The sequence below is a fragment of the Lithobates pipiens genome, unplaced genomic scaffold, assembly GCF_037356315.1.
Source record: "Lithobates pipiens isolate NorthernLeopardFrog02 unplaced genomic scaffold, aLitPip1_a1.2 Scaffold_10, whole genome shotgun sequence".
In the NCBI taxonomy this organism is placed as follows: domain Eukaryota; kingdom Metazoa; phylum Chordata; class Amphibia; order Anura; family Ranidae; genus Lithobates; species Lithobates pipiens.
The window spans coordinates 102,346,453-102,368,145 of NW_027507686.1; the positions used below are offsets into that span (position 1 = coordinate 102,346,453).

The 21,693-nt window shown below is 48.1% G+C and overlaps 2 pseudogenes; both read left to right on the forward strand.

Annotated features, from left to right (window-relative positions):
• The first annotated feature begins 20,115 nt into the window (after nucleotides 1-20,115).
• LOC143952411 (5S ribosomal RNA) lies at nucleotides 20,116-20,234 on the forward strand (annotated as a pseudogene).
• Nucleotides 20,235-20,352: 118 nt separating this feature from the next.
• On the forward strand, nucleotides 20,353-20,471 carry LOC143943817 (5S ribosomal RNA; annotated as a pseudogene).
• The last annotated feature ends 1,222 nt before the right edge of the window (nucleotides 20,472-21,693 follow it).

The following is a 21,693-nucleotide window of genomic DNA, read 5'->3' on the forward strand; positions in this document are numbered from 1 at the left end:
GCTCTACTGACACCATTTACTGCTCTACTGACACCGTCCACTGCTCTACTGACACCATCCACTGCTCTACTGACACTGTCTACTGCCTGCCCTACTGACACTGTCTACTGCCTGCCCTACTGACACTGTCTACTGCCTGCCCTACTGACACTGTCTACTGCTCTATTGACACCGTCCACTGCCCTACTGACACCATCTTCTGCTCTACTGGCTGACAGTGTCCACTTTTAAGGTAGGCTATTTTCACTGACATTTCTTTTATTAATCGAATCATATTTTATGGGTACACTAAATGCTTTTGTTTTATTTAATCATGCCCCTTTAAGTCCCCCCACTTTTAATACAATTTGGCTATAGCAACTGTTCACTGTAGCACACTTCATTACTACTCTTTTTGAGTAACCCAAGGTATTTTACAATCCTATAGCGTGTACTACAAAAAAAATTGCCATGCGCCGTGAAAATGTTCGGGTTTGGCTTGAAGAAAAGGTGGCAACCCTAGATTGAAGTAGTACAGGAACCTTGACCAATGCATTCGGGACATAACCTCTCCGTACTTTTACCCTTGGCTTTACCCTTTCCCTTCACCTTTCATATATTTCTTATTACCTTTTACTCTATATAACTCCGCCTCTATCCCAATAATCAGGCCACACAGGAGTTTTGGAGTATAAATGGCCATAGCAGCCTTTATTAACAACTCTTCAAACCAATAACTTAAATAACTTTATTAAATATATATAACACCTGTTTAGTAACGGCAATTTGAAAGAACTCCCAGTCAGTTGGTCTTTGACGGTACCACGTTCCACCTTTTAAACATAACACTCTCCACCATTACACTGTGGGACCACATTTACCATATCAGGCCTCCGGCCGTTTATCAGCCCGGAGACAACCACCTTTCCCGCAGTGCCACCAAATCCCGTATTCCAGCCTACCCTTCCGCTGGGATACACCAAAAGGGGGCCCATATCCCTATGAGCTCCCCCCCCCCCCCCACATTTCCATCATCTGTTTTCTTTTGCCCCATCAAAGACCAAAAGACACCGCCGCTACAGCTGCTATGACGACCCTCATCACTGAAACCTGCAAGAAAAAGCAAAACACAGACAACAAGAACGACAACAAACACATAAATACCAGCATTCCCCACAAAAACAAAAATTGGGCGGGTGGGTGGGCAACTCTCTGTACGCTCTGACCCACGTTGCCTTCTAAGCTCCTCCCCTTCCTTTTATAGTGCTCCACCCCTTTCCCTTTCTCTCGCCACTCCACCCCCCAAACTTCTATTGCTTTTTTAACCCCCTACGCTCTTCCCCTAGCATCTGTCATGCCCGGCCCTCCACCCAGCTTTCAGCTTAATTCCGGGCCTCTCTTTTCTGAAGTCGGAGCGACTTCAGTAGTGTACATTAAGACAGCTCTCATTCACTTACATTGATTTAATCATGTTGCGCCACTTGAGGCAACTTGGGATGACTTCAAGTCGGATCCAAAGTTGCTCCTGTGTGAATGGACTGTTAGCCCTTGTACACATGATCGGAGATTCCAACGGAATGTGTCCGATCGGAGCGTTTTGTCGGATATTCCGACTGTGTGTTGTCTGCATCGGACTGTTTCCGTCGGACCAAATTTTCCAACTTGCCAGAAATATTTTCCGACAAAATGCTTCGATCGGACATACTCCGATCATGTGTAGAGAATTCCGATTGGACAAAGTGCCACACATGCTCAGATCAAATTCCTACATCAAAGCTATTGGCTACTATCCTGAACGTAGTCCCGTCGTAACGAAATAACGCCATCACGTTCTGAACAATCGGATTTCGTTGTCGGAATCTCCGACCGTGTGTACAAGGGCTTAGAGTTGCCCTCTCATCCCTTTAAAGCCAAACACATGTGAATTTCACGGGTTCTGTGGCTGATTCAGGTGGTAATTAAACTCACTTGGTGCCTTATCTGCATTAAATTGGTTTCATATGTGTTTAGGTTTAAAGGGATGAGGTGGCAACTCTAGGTCCAGTGAGGCCAAATTTTTACCTGAATTCTGCCCTGAAATGGAGCCAAAGACGCACAGGACCCCTGTGCAAGCCGCTCCACAGCCACCAGAGATACGTGAATAGGCTCCATAGTAGAGTTGCCACCTCATCCCTTTAAACCTGAACACATATGAATTACATAGGTTCTGAGGCTAATTTCATGCAGATAAGGCACCAAGTGAGTTTAATTTTCACCTTAATCAGCCACAGAAACTGTGCAATTAATATGTGCTCGGTTTTAAAGGGATGAGGTGGCAACCCTATTCCATAGAGAGCCGATATGCAAATTGGCAGTGGGGAAACCCGTTTCCAGTTCCCACTAGTGTGAACCCAGTTCTATAGCTGTAAAGGGTGGGCCAACTCAATATTGAACCTTACAGACTAAGACTGGGATGCCATTAAAGTTCATGTGCGTGTAAAGGCAGGTGTCCCAATACTTTTGACAATATAGTATTTAAATTATAAGACCTAGAAACAAATCTGGCAGAACATTGTGCTGGGTTATAGGGTTAACCTTAGCAACAGCAACACCAGTAATGAATCAGATACTAACTCACTGATTCAGGGATGTGTTGGAGAAGGTGGATCCTCACATTCAGTTTGTCTAAGGCTGCGTACACACGGGCGGATTGTCTGGCCAACTAAGTTCGTCAGACAATCCGACAGACATTCCGTCCTACTTTTGAATGAACGGACTTGACCACACACGATGAACAGACAGTCCACTGAAAGCTTGCGCGATGACGTGTACAGCACGTACGACGGGACTAGAAATACGACGTCCAATACACTGCAATGCAACCTTCGGCCGTGTAAATCCTTTCTGAGCATGCGCCATACTTAGTCCGTCCAACTTGCCTACTCACGAGCGGACTGTCTGCTGAAACCAAGTTTGGACGGACTGTATTACGGAAATTCCGAAAGACTTAGTCCGCCAGACTGTCCGCTGAAAAAGTCAGCTGAAGCCCACACACGAGCGGATTGTCCGCTGAAACACGTTTCAGCGGACTAAGTTGGACAGACAGTCCGCCCGTGTGTACGCGGCCTTAGGGTACAATGGCTACCTGACATCAAGAAGGAAAGACAATGTTAGATTTGGATCACAAACTGTATTTCCATGTACTATGGCTCACGCCTTTCAATAAAGTCTGCTTACCCTCCATCCAGCCACCACCATGGAACCAAAGTTCAACTTTCTAGAGTTTTTATAAGAAGTCAACGCAATAAAAAAAAGAAAACAAAAAGAAGCCTGTAGCAATGGGTATTCCCAGGCAGTCTCCCATCCAGATACTAACCAGGCCCAACCCTGCTTAGCCTTTGAGATCAGGCGCTTTCAGGGTCATGTGCCCATAGGCAATCTCTTTGGGCAGCCTCAGCACTCTTGACAAACGCTACGGTGGTCACTTTGGGAAACAAGGGAAAAAAACAAGTCAACGCCAAAAAAAAACAAAAAGAAGCCCGTGGCACTGGGTATTCCCAGGAGGTCTCCCATTTGTTACTAACCAGGTCAGACGCTGCTCAGCCTCCGAGATCAGACAAGATCGAGCACTTTCAGGGTGATGTGGCCGTAAGAAATCTCTTTCGGCACCCTCAACCCTCTTGACAAACGCCAAGATGGTCACCTTGGGAAACAAAGGAAAAAAACAAGTCAACGCCAAAAAAAAAAAAGAAACCTATGGCACATGGTATTCCTGGGGGTCTCCCACCCAGGTTCTAACCAGGCCCGACGCTGCTAAGCCTCCGAGATCAGACGAGATCAGTTGCTTTAAGGGAGATGTGGCCTTAGGCAATAGCTTTGGGCACCCTGAACTCTCTTGAAAAACGCCAAGATGGTCACCTTGGTAAACAAGGGAAAATAACAAGTCAACAAAAAAACAAAAAACAAAAGAAGCCTATGCCACCTGGTATTCCCAGGCAGTCTCCCATCCAGGTACTAACCAGGCCTGACTCTGCTTAGCCTCCGAGATTATACGAGATTGGTCCCTTTCAGGGTGATGTGGCCATAGGAAATTTCTTTGGACGCCCTCAACCATCTTGACAAACGCCAAAATAGTCACCTTGGGAAACCAGGGAAAAAAACAAGTAAATGCAAAAAAAAAGAAGCCCAGGGGCCTGGTATTCCCAGGTGGTCTGCCATCCAGGTATTAACCAGGCTCAGCCCATGCTTAGCCTCCGAGGTGAGACAAGATGGGGCTCTTTCAAGGTGATGTGGCCGTAGTCAATCTTTTTGGACACCCTTAACCCCCTTGACAAACGCCAAGATTCACCTTGGGAAACAAGGGAAAAAACAAGTCAACGGCCCCCCAAAAAAAAGGAAACTGTCACGACCGCTCGGGCACCCCGGTCGTATGCAAGAGACTTACCCGTAGAGACCCGTCGTGGAGAGCCCGTCGTTTCCCTTTGACGCGCGCTAAAGCCAACGAACGCACTCGCGTCAACACCAACGAACGCGCACGCGCACGTGGGTCACGAACGGGAGCACGTTCCCTTGCGAGGACGCGCTGACCCGTCGTACGTCTGTTTGGCGCCCTAAGGCCTTCTTTAGTCACTGGCTCCCTTCCACCCGTGCTGTCCAGTCTACAGCGTGTCCGTGACCTTGCTATCTGAATCTGTACCCGTTACCCTGGTTTCCTGATATCCGGCTTGTTCCTTGACTCCGATCCATTGCTGCCTGCCTACGACCTCTGCTTGTCTGACCACGTCTCTGCCTCATCCCTTGTACCTTGCTGACCGATTCCTGCTGACCCGGCCTGTACCCGATACTCCTGTTTCTGCTTACCCATTGGGTTCCTGGTGCCTCCTGACGACCACCTGCCCAGCAGTCCATCCACTGGTGCCTGCCTGCTACAGATCAGTCCCACCAGCTCTACCTACTCGCTGTCGGTGCCCAGCTGTTCATCTGGACCAGTCTCCATCTGCCAGGCACTTGTGCCCCCTGAACTTTTGAATACCTGTCCTCATCTCCAGGGGTTCATTAGCCAGGGGGATACGAGGGGCCGATCCCTGCATTCCAGGCTCAACTACTAGGTACGTGACAGTACTGGACAGCCATGTCCGAGCCTGCGCAGGGAGCCTCCCCCATGGACGAGCTCTGCCATCATCTGGCCGGCCTTACTCAAGCAGTTAAGAGTTTGCAGGAGGGCTACTGGAGGAACAAGTTCAGGCACTATCTGCTTCAGCACCAGCCGCTCCAGGCGTTCATGCCCCACCTTCAGTAGTCATGCTGCCACCTGAACCTAGGGTTCCAACCCCGGAACGATTCTCGGGAGACCGAAACAAGTTCAGGGCCTTCCGCAACTCATGCGAACTTTACTTTGCTTTGCAACCCCGGACCTTCTCCCTTGAAGCAACGAAGGTGGGATTCATCATCTCTTTGTTGACAGATGAACCTCAGGCCTGGGCACACCGTCTGTTGGAGCGGAAAGACCCATCTCTAGACTCTGTGGATACCTTCTTTCAGGCAATGTCCAGACTCTACGAGGACCCCCAACTCGCTGCAACCACAGAAGCAGCCCTACGTGCCCTGCAACAAGGTCGTAGACCCGTGGAGGACTATGTATCAGAATTCCGGCGATGGAGCGCGGACACAGAATGGAACAACGCGGCCCTACGCTATCAGTTCCGCTTGGGTCTCTCCGAGGCCCTGAAAGATGAGTTGGCTCGTGTGGGCATCCCCGAGACATTAGAAGCCCTGATAGACACCTCCATCCAAATCGACAGGCGTTTGAGGGAACGCCGCCAGGAACGTTCTTCCGCAGCTACTCGTCCAATCTGGATGCTACCACGGGTGCCTAGTCACCCAACTCCTCCTGCTCCACCCGCATCCACATTGGACACCCCGGAACCCATGCAGCTGGGGCTACTTCGCCCGTCTCTGACCCCAGAAGAACGCCAACGTCGCCGGGTCAACAACCTTTGTCTGTACTGCGGAGAGCCAGGGCACTTTGTTAGTTCCTGTCCAGCTAAGATACGTAAGTGCCTCCTTGTTCCACCTGTCCCCTCATCTGTGTTGACTGATAACCCTTCTCATCTGGCTGTTCCTGTCCTTTTGCAGCTCCCAGGAAGGACTATCCAAACCCACGCGGTTATTGATTCCGGGGCTTGCAGTGGCTTCGTCGACTCGCCCTTCGCCCGAAGAAATAGCATTCCCCTCAGACCAAGAGAGAAGGGGCTCTCGGTATACCTAGCTGACGGGTCTACCTTGGGATCAGGACCAGTGATTCAGGAGACTAGCCCCCTACCCGCTGTCATTGCCGGAACTCACCCGAGAACTCTTGTGCCTGGACGTCATTCAGTCTCCCCTGTTCCCAATCATCCTTGGTATGCCTTGGCTGAAGGCACACAACCCGCGGATTGATTGGATCACCGGAACCATCGAATTTCCTTCGGATTACTGCCTCCAGCATTGCTGCCGGAACCCCGACGGGGACTCCTCGGTTCTTCTCTGTTCAGAATCCGATGACGAAACCCGACAAGCGGTACCCAAGGAGTATCACGCCTTCCTAGATGTCTTCAGCAAAAAGGGGGCAGAGACCCTTCCTCCCCATAGGTCATATGACTGCCCAATAGAACTGCTCCCGGGGGCAGAAATTCCCTTTGGAAGGATCTTCCCTCTTTCCGAGTCCGAACTGAGTGCCCTGAAGTCATATCTAGATGACAGTCTAGCAAAGGGATTTATTCGGCCCTCCACCTCCCCGGCGGGCGCTGGAATTTTCTTTGTAGAAAAAAAAGACCACTCCCTACGCCCATGTGTGGACTATCGGGCCCTGAATAAAATCACCATTAAAAATCGTTACCCCCTGCCGCTGGTACCTGAACTTTTTCAAAGACTGGGGTCCGCTAAGTTCTTCTCTAAGTTGGATCTTCGGGGCGCCTATAACCTCGTACGTATCAAGGGGGGTGACGAGTGGAAAACTGCCTTCCGCACCCGCTTCGGGCATTACGAATACTTAGTGATGCCATTTGGATTGTGTAATGCCCCGGCCACTTTCCAGCACTTTGTTAACGACATTTTTAGGGACTATCTAGATTTGTTTGTAATTATTTACCTGGATGATATTTTAATTTTCTCTTCCACCCTAGCCATTCATCGGGAACACGTGAAGAAGGTACTGACCCGTCTCCGTCTCCACGGCTTGTACGCCAAACCTGAAAAGTGTATTTTTGAACAGCAGAGCATCCAGTTCCTCGGCTTGGTCATCTCGGTAAGAGGAGTAGAGATGGATCCACAGAAGGTCTCAGCAATCCAAGATTGGCCTGCTCCCTCAGATAGAAAGGGAGTCCAGCGATTTGTGGGCTTTGCTAACTTTTACCGCAAGTTCATAAAGGGTTTTTCTGCTATTATCGCTCCCATTACCGAGCTGACCAAACAGAACCGAAGGTTTCATTGGACTCCTGAAGCACAAAAGGCCTTCCAGTCCCTGAAGAATCTATTTGTCTCAGCCTCGGTCCTGAAACACCCCGATTCTGCTCTACCATATACCCTTGAAGTTGACGCTTCAGAAATAGCAGTCGGAGCAATACTCTCCCAGAGGCAGGGACCCAAGTCCTTACTCCATCCGGTCGCCTTCTTCTCCCGCAAGCTATCAGAGGCCGAAAGAAATTATGACGTCGGAGACCGTGAGTTATTAGCCATCAAGTCCGCACTTGAAGAGTGGCGCTACTTGCTGGAAGGGGCTACCCACCCAATCTTGGTCTATACAGACCACAAAAATTTAGAGTACCTGAAGACAGCTAAGAGACTTAAGCCTCGTCAGGCCAGGTGGGCACTCTTCTTCTCAAGATTTGTATTCCATATCACCTACCGTCCCGGATCCAAAAATACCAAGCCGGACGCTTTATCCCGCATGTTCAGTCAGCCGGAGAACTTGCCACCTACTGATACCATCCTCTCTGCTGGGAACTTCCTTCTTCTCCAGGGAGATGTGATGTCTCAGCTTAAGCAGGCGTCCATAGGCGCTATACCTCCATCCGGTACCCCGTTATCCTCCAGTGATGGCCTTCTATGGTACGAGAACAGGATTTTCGTCCCCCAGGCAGCTCGGACTCTGGTTCTGGCCTCCTGTCATGACCACCCCTTGGCTGGCCACTTTGGGATACTCAAGACCCTGGAATTACTCAGGCGCACCTTCTGGTGGCCACGGATGAAGGACGACTGCAAGAATTACGTACAAGCTTGCACCACCTGCATCCGAAGTAAAAGCGACAAGTTAAAAGCCTGGGGTCTACTAAGACCACTACCCGTTCCTGACAGACCGTGGAGGATGATCTCCATGGATTTCATCGTTGAACTCCCCCCTTCCGAAGATCACTCCACGATTTTCGTCGTAGTTGACCGACTCACCAAGATGGCACACTTCTTGCCCATGAAGGGCACCCCTTCAGCCGCGGAGACAGCTAACATTTTTATAAAGGAAATTGTGAGGCTTCATGGCATTCCTGCCAACATCACATCCGATAGGGGGGTGCAGTTCACCTCAAGGTTTTGGAGGGCACTCTGCGAAGCATTGAAGATTGACCTTCGCCTATCCTCTGCCTACCATCCGCAGACCAACGGCCAGACCGAAAGGACGAATCAAACACTGGAACAATACCTTCGTTGTTTTTCGTCCTTCTCTCAAGACGACTGGGCCTCTCTTTTACCAATGGCGGAGTTTGCGTACAATAATACTGTCCACTCGGCCACCAAGCAATCCCCTTTCTATGCGAACTTTGGATTCCACCCGTTGTTCCTGTCTGGCGACCTTCCTGAGTGCTCAGTGCCAGCGGTTCAAAAGAACCTGAATTTCTTTGAAGAAAACAACAAGCTTCTGCAGGAAACTCTGGCCAGATCACAGGAGCACAGTAAAGAAGTCTTCGACCGAAAGAGGAGAGGGGAACTGGACCTTAAGGTTGGGGATCGGGTCTGGCTGTCTACCCTGAATCTTAAGCTCTCCTGCCCTTCTAAGAAGTTGGGCCCAAGATTCATAGGTCCTTTCCCGATCAAGAGGAAACTAAACGATGTTGCGTTTGAACTCAAACTTCCTGGATCCTTCCGAATCCATCCAGTTTTTCATGTGTCACTCCTCAAACCCACAGTCATGGACCCCTTCACTGACAGAATCTCCAGCCCTCCGGAACCCGTGTTGGTCAATGGGGAGATCGAGTTTGAAGTGGAGGCCATTCTGGACTGTAGAAAGAGACAGAACCAGATTCAATTCTTGGTCAAGTGGAAGGGGTACGGACCTGAGGAAAACTCATGGGAGCCAGAAGCCAACATCCACGCCAAGAGACTCATCCGTGCCTTCAAGAAGTCCTACCCGAACAAGTTGGCTCGGTTAGGCATCCGGAGGCTGCCCCTTGGGGGGGGGCAATGTCACGACCGCTCGGGCACCCCGGTCGTATGCAAGAGACTTACCCGTAGAGACCCGTCGTGGAGAGCCCATCGTTTCCCTTTGACGCGCGCTAAAGCCAACGAACGCACTCGCGTCAACACCAACGAACGCGCACGTGGGTCACGAACGGGAGCACGTTCCCTTGCGAGGACGCGCTGACCCGTCGTACGTCTGTTTGGCGCCCTAAGGCCTTCTTTAGTCACTGGCTCCCTTCCACCCGTGCTGTCCAGTCTACAGCGTGTCCGTGACCTTGCTATCTGAATCTGTACCCATTACCCTGGTTTCCTGATATCCGGCTTGTTCCTTGACTCCGATCCATTGCTGCCTGCCTACGACCTCTGCTTGTCTGACCACGTCTCTGCCTCATCCCTTGTACCTTGCTGACCGATTCCTGCTGACCCGGCCTGTACCCGATACTCCTGTTTCTGCTTACCCATTGGGTTCCTGGTGTGACGGGGAACCTAAATAACTAACTGGCTAACCAGCGTCACCAGTGACACTTATACTGTGATCGCTGGTGAAAGGGGGTGAAAGGGTTAACTAGCAGCAATCAGGGGGTTAAAACCATTATTCGGTAGTATATCGGGGTACCTAGCGCTATAAAAACCTGGCGGTGAACCTAAAAAAATAACTAGCTACCTAGCGACACTAGCGACACTGATGCAGCGATCAGAAAAATTATCGCTTAGTGACACTGGCAAAAGGGGGTGAAAGGGTTAACTAGCGGCAATCAGGGGGTTAAAACCATTATTGGGTAGTATATCGGGGTACCTAGCGCTATAAAAACCTGGCGGTGAACCTAAAAAAATAACTAGCTACCTAGCGACTGTAGCGACACTAATGCAGCGATCAGAAAAACGATCGCTTAGTGACACTGGCAAAAGGGGTGAAAGGGTTAACTAGCGGAAATCAGGGGGTTAAAACCATTATTGGGTAGTATATCGGGGTACCTAGCGATATAAAAACCTGGCGGTGAACCTAAAAAAATAACTAGCTACCTAGCGACACTAGCGACACTGATGCAGCGATCAGAAAAATGATCGCTTAGTGACACTGGCAAAAGGGGGTGAAAGGGTTAACTAGCGGCAATCAGGGGGTTAAAACCATTATTGGGTAGTATATCGGGGTACCTAGCGCTATAAAAACCTGGCGGTGAACCTAAAAAAATAACTAGCTACCTAGCGACTGTAGCGACACTAATGCAGCGATCAGAAAAACGATCGCTTAGTGACACTGGCAAAAGGGGGTGAAAGGGTTAACTAGCGGCAATCAGGGGGTTAAAACCATTATTGGGTAGTATATCGGGGTACCTAGCGATATAAAAACCTGGCGGTGAACCTAAAAAAATAACTAGCTACCTAGCGACACATGCAGCGATCAGAAAAATCATCGCTTAGTGACACTGGCAAAAGGGGGTGAAAGGGTTAACTCTAGGGGCAATCAGGGGGTTAAATCTTTATTGGGGGGTGATAGGGGGCTACCCTGGACCTAACACTAACTGTCCTGACAGTTTTTACTGTCACAACTGACACTGAATGCATTGATCAGTAAAGAAATGATCAATTCAATCAGTGACACTGTGACTGGGGGGGGATCGGGGGGCGATCGGGGGGGGGGGGTTTGTGTGCCTGTGTGTACCTACATGTCAGTGTAGTGTTGGTGCACACTTACTATTAGTCTTCTCCTCGTAGTCCCGTCAAAAAGACCGCCCCGAGGAGAATGACATCACTTCCTCCTTCCTGTGTAAACAATACACAGTGGGAGGAAGCTTCTCATTGGCCAGGAGCGATCCAGAGGGGGTGGCCGAAAACCAACGGCCATCCCCTCATCACGGAGCGCTCCTGGAGCGAACCGGACCGTCGTATCCAACGGGAGGGGGTCCGATCGGACCCCCCACCCGCTGGAAGGCAGGCACGTACATTTACGTGATTGTGCCTGCCTGTGCCATTGTGTTGACGTACATTGGCAATACGGCGGTCCTTAAGTGGTTAAATGACGTTATTTCCGTTAAATGTCATTTTGTGCAGGGACTGTTCTAAACACGGGAAACACGTGGCACTTCACAGGCATACTACAGACACCCCCCAGGCACCATATTTAAAGGAATATTTCACTTTTTTTCCACTTTAATCGTCATTAAAATCAGTGCTCCCGCCAAAACGGCCGTTTTTAAAACATTTTTTCTTGCATTGACCCATGTCCCCTGGGGCAGGAGCCAGGTCCCCAAACCCTTTTTAGGACAGTATCTTGCATATTAGCCGTTAAAATTAGCACTTTTCATTTCGAACGTTCAAGTCCCATAGACTTCAATGGGGTTCTAACGTTCGTACGAATTTGGGGTCCGTTCGAAAGTTTTGGTGCGAACCGAACCGGGGGGTGTTCGGCTCATCCCTATTCCTTAATATATAGGGATTTGTCATTAGGAAATAACAATTCGTAGGAGTGGTGAAGTTGGGTTAATTCTATAACTTCTGTCACAGTAGGAAGAGAGTCAGTTTTCCATTTTCTAGTTATGGATAGTCTTGCAGCTAAAAGTATATGTGTTACTACTTTACGATATTGTTTGGGAATCGTATGTAAATTCATATTCAGAATGGCTAGTTCTGGTTAAAGTTGAAGGACAATACCTGTTACGGAAGTGAGTAAATGGGAGATTGCCTGCCAGTAGTTATGTAAGCTTGGGCAGTCCCACATAATATGAAATAGGGTCCCCAATTGGGTACAATTTCTCCAGCAATTAGGTGACGAGTTCCCCTTGAATTTTGCTAGGATATGTGGAGTCAGGTATTGTCTTTGAACAATTTTTTGTGCCAATTCCCATAGTGTAACACATGCAGTGGCCCTATATATGCTTCGTAGGGAAGCCATCCATTGTTTAATTGAAAAGTCTTGCCCCAAATCTTGTTCCCATTTGAGGAAGGAAGGTAGTTTGCTGGGTATGTTTTTTTCCCCAAGAATTGGGTATATTGTAGCTACTCCTTTCTGTGAGGTGGCATGGTTATTGAGGAAAGACCATATTTTAACCGGGATTGAAGCTCTGAGTTGTGGATTGTGTAGCAGACACTTTTCTATTTGAATATATGTAGATCGCTCAGAATTCGGAAGCTGTAATTCATTACTTAACTGAGAAAAATACTTTAATGAGCCCTGTTGGAAGAAGGAACCAAGTTTGATATCCCGACCCAAATTCCAGTCGTGTATTTGTACGCCAGGAATTAATGTTGGTATGATTGTTAGAGGAGGGTTTAACACCGTGATTGGAGTTTTATCCCATTTGTATGTGATGATTCTCTGCCAAGAGTGTAGCGTCGCTTTCATCGTTGGTGGGTATTGAGCTGTAATTGTGGACTTAATTTTCCTACTAAGTAACCAGAATTGCATATTAGGCTGTCGTGTGATGTCTTTCTCAATTTGTCCCCATAAAGTTTTAGGAGTAGGCAAGAACCATTCTTGCAATTGGGTCAAAAGAGTTGCGTCATAATAATCCTATAGAGCAGGTACGGTCGCACCACCTATATTTCTATATTTAATTAGTATATGGTATGCGCAACGGGATTTTTTGCCATTCCATAGATATTTTCCCAAACTGCTTTGTAAGGATTTAAAGTAGTATTTAGGGATACATATTGGAAGGGACCTGAGTTGATATAATAATTTTGGTAAGGTCATCATTTTGAAAGCTGCCAGGCGACCAGCCCATGTAAATTTGAATTTACTAAGTGTTAGACCATCTTACATTTCAATTGTAGGCTATAATTAAGCCTCTAGTCTGGTTGCTAGGTTGTTCTGAAGTAGAAGGCTGAGGGACTGGGTCAATCTCAGTTCGTGCTGGACTGGCGGAAGAGTGCTCATTCCTCTGAGAAGGCCGGGCTAGATCTGATTCAGTCTCTCTTCCAACTGCTTCCAGGGCAACATGGCAGGCAGTCCAAATGTTTGGTTATGGCTTATGAAGCGAATGGCAGATCCTATTCTAACTGTTCATCCTTTCTTCCTGGGAATTCGGTGTTTTGATCTTGGAATGGTTCTTAGCTTTTCTTGGTTAGAGTATGAGGGCACCATACTACAGCCAACAAACTTTGGCCAGGCCAAAATCAACGTGCCCTATTCTTGGTTCAGACTTTAGGGACTGGGTCAAGATGTCTTCTCCCCATAGTGGAAAAGGTATGACACATGCCATTCCCACACAAATAGGTTTAAACGTCCATAATTTAAACCATATGAAAGTTTTCTTTTACAAATATTTTATTGAAAATTAAGCATAACATAGCAATTCAGACATGTGACTGAGACATCAGACAGAAAAATGAGGGAAAAGGAAATGAATGTCTTTATGAGGGGAGGATACATAAGTGTTATAATGTTCCACAAGACAATAAAGGTAGCAAAAGAAGAGAAAAAAAACAAAAACAAAAAAAAACAAAGGCCCAGTATAAACAGATAATCATATTGTAAATTCAATTGCGTCTCAAAAAGGCCATATATAGTGCAGCCTAGCTCAGGTAACATCAAAAATATTGATATAAAGACACATAGGTGCCGGGCTGTGCTGCTAAACAGACATATAGAAGGAGCGATGGAAAAAAATAAAGATAAAAAGAAAATGGAATTTTCCTCTCTAAAATGAGCCTTCTCGTCTTCAAAATATCTCATATCAGTATAATCTTCAACCACATGTCGACTCCTCTAAATGGGAGTCACCAAAAAGGACAAATAGAAAAAAAAAGCTGAATAGATAGAATACAGACCGTGGGTAAGAGTACCCACAAAGAGGGAGTAAAGAAAAAGGTAAAAAGCAAAGTTGCCACACTTTTTGGAATTTGGCATGGGTGTCAGAGGTAAATGATGTCAGTTTTTCGTTAATCATTATATCGTTCATGCGGTTTTTAACAGCTTGAAAGCTAAGTGTTGGAGTTTTCCACGCTCTTGCGATGGTAATCTTAGTGGCACTAAAAAGATGCTGGGCTAGCTGCCTCTCCGGGCGAAAAAGTTCTGGGATAGGTTTACATAAAAGGGCTACCAAGGGGTCCCTTCTAAAATTAGAGTGGAGCATATTACGCAGTAGGGTATAAACCCTAATCCATAATCTACAGGCCTTAGGGCATGACTACCAAATATGGGCCATGGTGCCTGCACTTGCACAGCCCCGAAAGCAATTGGGTGAGTAGGAGGGGATAAAGCGAGCTATCCTGGATGGCGTATAATACCACCTGTAAAAAACTTTATATGCATTCTCGAGGATGGACACATTCCTGGAACTTTTCATAAGGGACAATGTCATGGTCTGCCAGTCCTCTACATCCAACCTCCTGCCCAGGTCCGTTTCCCATTGAAGATGATACTTCCTAACGGGGGGTTTCTTAAAAGTAGTAATAAAGGAATAAATCAAAGATATTAGTCCGGAGGAATGAGGTTGGGACCTACAGACACGTTCAAAGGGGGTCAATACGTACGGGGTAGGAAGAGCTTTGAGAAACTGTTGAATAAAATGCTTGAGTTGAAGGTAACTGTAATGCTCTCTAAGGGGGATATCATGGGAAGATCTCAGGGAGTCAAATGTAAGCACTCTCATTGGGGTGAGCAGAGAATGGACATCCGTAAAACCATTATCCACCCACCAGGAGAATTGCCTAGGATTTTAGCAGCTAGGAGGGAACAAAGGGCAATGAACAAGACGTAATAATGGCAGATGGGGGGACAGTAATCCCGCCGAGTATTTGACAGAATCCCAGACCAGGAGGGAGTGAGTCATACAAGGCCCAAACCCACTCGGGCGATCCTTTGGGGGCAACCATGGTATTGAGGAGATAGGAATAGGATGAGAATCAACAAGGTCCATGGTAGCCCACAAAGGCATTTGATAAGTGTCGTGAAGGTGGGCCAAGGGAGCCACGGTCGCCGCAGCATAATAGGCTTGAAGGTTAGGGAACGAGAAGCCTCCATTAATTCGACGAGCGTACATTATTTGCTTATGAATTTGGGGCCTAGAGGAGCTCCATATAAATTTTAGCAATCTCTTTTGATGAAGTCGGAGGATATGGGAAGCTACCGGCACCGGTAACACTCAAAAAAAGTACAATAATTTTGGGAGATAAGTCATGCGTACCGCGACTATTCTGCCGAACCAGGAGAGCGGAAGGTGAGTCCAAGAAGATAACGAGTCAGTAAGTTTCCTAAATAGAGGGGGAAAATTTGCCTGGTACAAGCCCTCATAGGTAGGAGTAAGACGTATCCCTAAATAGGGCAGCGAGGGGAGCCACTGAAAAGAGAAATTCATTTTCAAGGAGGCCAATTCTGATAGAGGGAGATTTACCGACATAGCTTTTGATTTAGTGGGATTGACTCGTAGACCAGAGAAAGATGCAAAGGAGTCCAATAGGGAGAATAGGTTGGGTTAGGAGACGTCAGTGTCAATAGGATATCATCTGCAAATAATGACATTTTGTGCTCAGAACCAGCAATCGGAATGCATTTTATGTCTGGATGTGAGCGAATCGCCTCGGCCAGCGGCTCCAAGGCCAAGATAAACAATAGGGGTGAGAGCGGACAGCCCTGCCGAGTACCCCTCCGTATGGGAAAAACAGGAGATTCAAATCCATAATATTTTATTTTAGCTTGAGGGGCATCATATAGGGCCTCCAACCACCGCATAAACGGGGCACCAAATCCATAATGGCGGAGCACTGACATAAGGTAAGGCCAGGACAGAGTGTCAAAGGCCTTATTCACATCCAGAGATAAAAGCATAGACTCCAAACAGCGGTTACGAGCTACAAACTGTAATTCAATGATTCTCCTGATGGCATCCCCTGCTTGTCTCATGGGGACGAACCCCACCTGGTCCTTCTTAATTAAACGGGGAAGAAAAGAATTGTGTTAGTTTTTGTCCGTTTTTAACTGCATTTAACATGTTGGTCAGAGGAGAAGTTATTGCATCCACCATCTTTCTATAATAGAGGGCTGTGAAGCCATCTGGACCAGGCTTCTTACCAACCTTTAAATCCCTAATACATTGTTTCACCTCAGATTCTTGTATGTCACGGTCCATAAGCTCCCTATGTGTCTCAGACAAGGTCGGGAGCGAGATGTGTTGCAGAAAATCTGCCCGAGCTCGCTCACTACCTGAGTCAAGAGCAGAATATAGCTTAAAGAGTCTGTACCGGAATTCTTCTAGTATACGGATCGGGTTGCTGGTGAGCACATTGTGTCGAGTGCGTAGGGTAATAGGGGAAGGTTTGGGGTTAAAAGTCCGTAGCCTTTTAGCCAACATCGCGTTAGGTTTGTTCGCTTTAACGTACCAATGTTGTCTAGACCAGCGGAGCACACGCTCCGCCTGGTCTGTGAGGCTAAGGTCCAATTCCATACGAGCCTGGTCCAGAAGCCTACGATTATTTGGGGTGGGGGATTGTTTAAAAGATGTGGAAATGGTCTCGAACCGGGATTCTAACATCGCTTGCAGTTTTAGCCTCTCTTTTTTCCATTTAGATGCTATCTGTATAATGTGCCCCCGAAGCACGGCCTTATAGGCTTCCCAGAGGGTCACCGGGGAGGAGACGGTTTGAGAATTAATACGAAAGTATTCCTCGGAAGCTCTAAGAAGATCTTCCCTAATATCTGGGAGTGCCAATAAGGAGTCATTCATAATCCATGCGGATCTGTGGGGGTTATGTACTAAGGACCGACAGACCACCAGTATTGGGTCATGATCCGTCCAGGGAGCCGCCAAAATAGAGACGGATTCTATCAGTGGGAGGTGTTTTCTGAGCATTATCATGTGGTCTATTCTAGAATGGGAATGGTGTGGATGGGAATAGTACGTAAAATCTCTACTCGTTGGGTGAAATTCCCTCCACAAGTCTACTAAATCATGGGAACGTAGGGAATGGGAAAAAGTTTTAGCAGCGGATGTCGCAACCAAACATTCCGATGGATATTTGTCCAATCTTGGATCAAGGGCAACATTTGAATCCCCGGCTAAAAGCAAGGTCCCCATTTGGTGAGATAACAAAAGAGAACAAACGTGCGATAAAAAAGGGCCCGGGTTGGAGTTAGGAGCATAATACGTCATCACAGTTACCTCAACATCCTGAATTGATCCTACCAACAAGAGATACCTACCGTCGGGGTCAGCTATTTGTTTAGTACATTTGAAAGGGGCAGACTTATGAAAAGCTATCAGCACTCCCCTCTGTTTGGTCGGTCCATTAGCTAAAAATACCTGGGGGTATTGGGCGTCAAAATACTTAGGGCTAGAGGAAGAGGAGAAATGGGTTTCTTGCAAACATACTACATGTATACGCTGTTTTTTAAGGTATTTAAATATCTTTACCCTTTTTTGTGGGGAATTCATGCCCTGAACATTCAGGGATAACCAATGCAAAGTCATCGTCAGGGGGTATTAGACATCATATACATGGCAGCGGGCACGACCCCAAAGGACCTGAAGAAGAGCAAGGAAAAAGAGGGATGGAAAGGGAGAAGAGGTAAGCAGTAGAAGAGGAAAGAAAGAACAAGCACAATAAAGCCGGGAAAATCCCGGTGTATTAATCGTGGGCTAAACATTAGTGCGAACAAACGTGGGTCCGACAGCCCACTAAAAGGTCGGTGGTTGGCTGGGACCATAGTCCCAGACAAGTATCGACTCCTTAGGGGCGCAGTGGTCCACCGGACCCCTTCGGCCTATATTATCTATAAACCATAGAAAAAAAACAAAAACAACATGAGCACACATAATACCAGTAAACATATATTACCAACGTAGTGGGAGTAGACACTAGCTCCCAAGTCAAACCTGAAATTGGTGGGGTCCTCAAGGGATCCCCCACCCAAAAAAACAAACAAAAAAAAACACACACGGTCCATAACCAGTAGGGGGAAAAAAAAAACGAACAGATAAAATAATAAGTATACCCCCCAAGAAAAAAGGTTACCATCAGTACGGCTCCAAAGAGCCTCTACGGGATACTGGACCCGAGGGAGACAACAGTTCCAGTCAGAAGTAGTTCAGGTTTTCATCCATTAGAAGCTACCTGGAAGCGCTGGGCTTGAAGTGAACGAAGGGCCTGGGAGCCCTGGGAGCCCTGTCTGGGGACTTGCGAAGGACCGCGGAGAGGCTGAGACCTCTGTGGATGCAGAGTAGAGGGGCCTTCTTGAGATGCAGGGAGATCCAGGTGAAGTTCTTGGAAGTGGTGTTTCAGATCAGACACAGAAGAAGCTTGGACGTTGCGACCTTGGTAGAAAAAGGAAAGTTTGAAAGGAAAACCCCATCTGTATTTAGTACCGTTGGATTGCAAAACGTGAAGGTAAGGTTTCAGGGTTCTCCGCTTGGCAATTGTAACCGGAGAGAGATCAGAGAACAATTGCAAAGAATGATTTTGGAAAGAAATTTCCGGGCGATCTCTTGCTGCCTGCAAAAGTCTTTCTTTGGTGCGATAAAAATGAAGCTTGATAATAACATCCCTAGGTGGTCCATCGGTAGGTTTGGGCGCCAAGGATCGATGGATACGATCAAATTCGAGACGTTCAAGTGGGATCTCTGGGGCCAACTCCCTAAAAAGAGCCGTGACCGTGCCTTGCAAATCAGTGATAACTTCAGGAAGTCCTCGGAGCCTCAGATTGTCTCTGTGGGCCCTATTTTCAGAATCTTCTAATTTATCACGCAGCACATCCAGCTCAGCATGCAATTTGTCAACTTCCTCCTCATGGCCCTCAAGAACTGTAGTAGTTAAGTCCATGCGCTGTTCTAGTTGGTTTGTGCGGTGGCCTAGTTCTTTAAGGCCCCGCATGAGGTCTGAGGAGAGCTTGCGTGAGGCTATAGTAATCTCATCCCGCACTATGGAGCGGAATTTTACCAGCATGTCATCTTCTTGCTGATTATCAGGGCTTACCAGATCCGAGGGATATTGCAGCAGGCTGTCCGTGGGGGAAGCTGGAGGAGCTGCAGAGAGCCTGGTAGTATCATCTTCTGGCTCCGGAGGTTCGGGCGCCATCTTGTCCCTCCCCACAGCGGCAGCTATTTTAGGCTGTTTAGGGAATTTAAGTTTGTGTTTTTGCGAACGGTGCATATCCGCGGGTGCCCGGTGATCTCCGCCGTTCCAGGAGCTATGCTGTCTGCGGTGGTTCGGCAGTAGTGCTCTATTGGCCGAAGGTGAAGCGGCCGGTGGCGCGGAGCACGGGGATTAGGCTGCCATCTCCCGCGATCGCGCGCATGCGCCCCCATATGAAAGTTTTCAATGAAAACTATTCATTAATGTCCATGTATAGTGTAGCCAGTAGCAAGCAAAAACAGAGTAGGGTTCAGGCACAATGCACATAGATATCACTTGCTGCCCATTTGCTAGAGCAGGATTTAGACAGGACCCCCCCCCAAGCCCACTGTAGCATTGTTTGTATATAATGCTGTTAACTACCCGTTTGCTGCTCATTAGTATGCCCACCTTGGAGCAGTGTAGAATGCATTGCCAGTGATTTCCCCTTGCGCATATGCTCTGTGGTCCCAACAGAGCAGATTTCATAGGCATTGTAAATAGTAAATGGCTGCTCTACTAGAGCCGGTGCCACATCACCAGGTGGCACCAGGAATACCAGGTGCCGCAGGCTTTTTTTAATGTGTAGTCAGCGTCGAAGACCTATTTTATTTTTCTGCTTGTTTGCCGAGGTGACCATCTTGGTGTTTGTCAAGAAGGTTGAGAGTGGCAAGCAAGATCGCCTAAGGCCACATCACCCTGAATCCGCTAGATATCATCTGATCTCGGATTCTAAGCAGGGTCAGGCCATGTTAGTACCTGGATGGGAGACCTCCTGGGAATACCAGGTGCCGTAGGCTTTTTTTAATATGTTGTTGGCGTCGACGACCTGTTTCATTTTTCTGCTTGTTTGCCGAGGTGACCATCTTGTGACCCTTTCATATGGGGTCAAGAGGGTTGAGATTGGCCAGCAAGATTGCCTATGGCCACATCACCCTGAATGCACACAGTCTTGTCTGATCTCGGATGCTAAGCAGGGTTGGGTCTGGTTAGTACCTGGGTGGGAGACCGCTTGGGAGTACAAGGTGCCGTAGGCTTTTTATAATATGTTGTTGGCGTCGACGACCTGTTTTTTTTTTTTGCCGAGGTGACCATCTTGGGGTTTGTCAAGAGGGGTGAGAGTGGCCAACAAAATTTCCTACGGCCACATCACCCTGACGGTTTTCAGATCCACAAGCTTGTCCTCCGGCAACCTGCATTCCATCGCTTCAGAATCCAACACAATACCCAGAAAGGTGATGACCTTCCTGGGCCCTTCCGTCTTGTCGGGTGCCAACGGGATGCCGAACCGTTCCGCTACGTGTTCCAGCGTCGCCAGCAACACCCCGCACACTCTGGAATCCGGCGGACCCACGCAGAGAAAGTCATCCAAATAATGGATAACAGAGTTCAGCCCTGCGACATCCCGCACCACCCATTCCACAAATGAGCTAAATGTTTCAAACACCACGCATTAAATGGAGCACCCCATGGGGAGGCAACGGTCAACATAAAACATGTTATCCCAATGACACCCCAACAACCGAAAACTTTCGAGATGGACGGGGAGCAACCGAAAAGCCGACTCAATGTCTGTTTTCGTCATCAGCGCCTCCCGCCCATATCGGTGGACCCAACTCACCGCTGCATCAAAGGACGTGTAGCTAACTGTACACTCCTCAGGATCAATGGCATCATTGACCGACCCCCCTTTCGGAAAAGACAAGTGGTGAATTAGCCGAAATTTCTGCGGTTCCTTCTTTGGAACCACCCCCAAAGGAGAAACCACAAGATCAGGGAAAGGTGCCACCGGAAAAGGGCCTCCCATCCGTCCCAACTCTACCTCCTTACGCAGCTTCATAGAAACCACGTCAGGATGCAGCAAGGCCGACTTCAGGTTCCGCGGTACCTCTAACCTACCCGGTATCCGAAACCCCTCTGTGAAACCCTCCTCCAAGAGGCGTGCTGCCTTCCTATCCGGATACCTACTGAGAAACGGTCGCATCCTTTCCACCATCACTGGCATCCTCCCTCTTTTGCGCAGCATCCCCAGATCTGTTCCTGCCCTGTTTAAAACAGCGTGACAACGGGTGCGTTCCCCCGCAGCCAGAACACTCGTGCTTGTACCGACAGGATCTGCCGAACTTACAGGATCCCTCGTTGAACTGCCGACACGTTCCCTTCTTTCTACTGGCCGATTGTCTGGGAGCGGAAGATCCACCGCCCCCCCTGAAAAAACTGCCCCAGTGCCCTTCCCTGACGTCATCGGGCGCATCCACA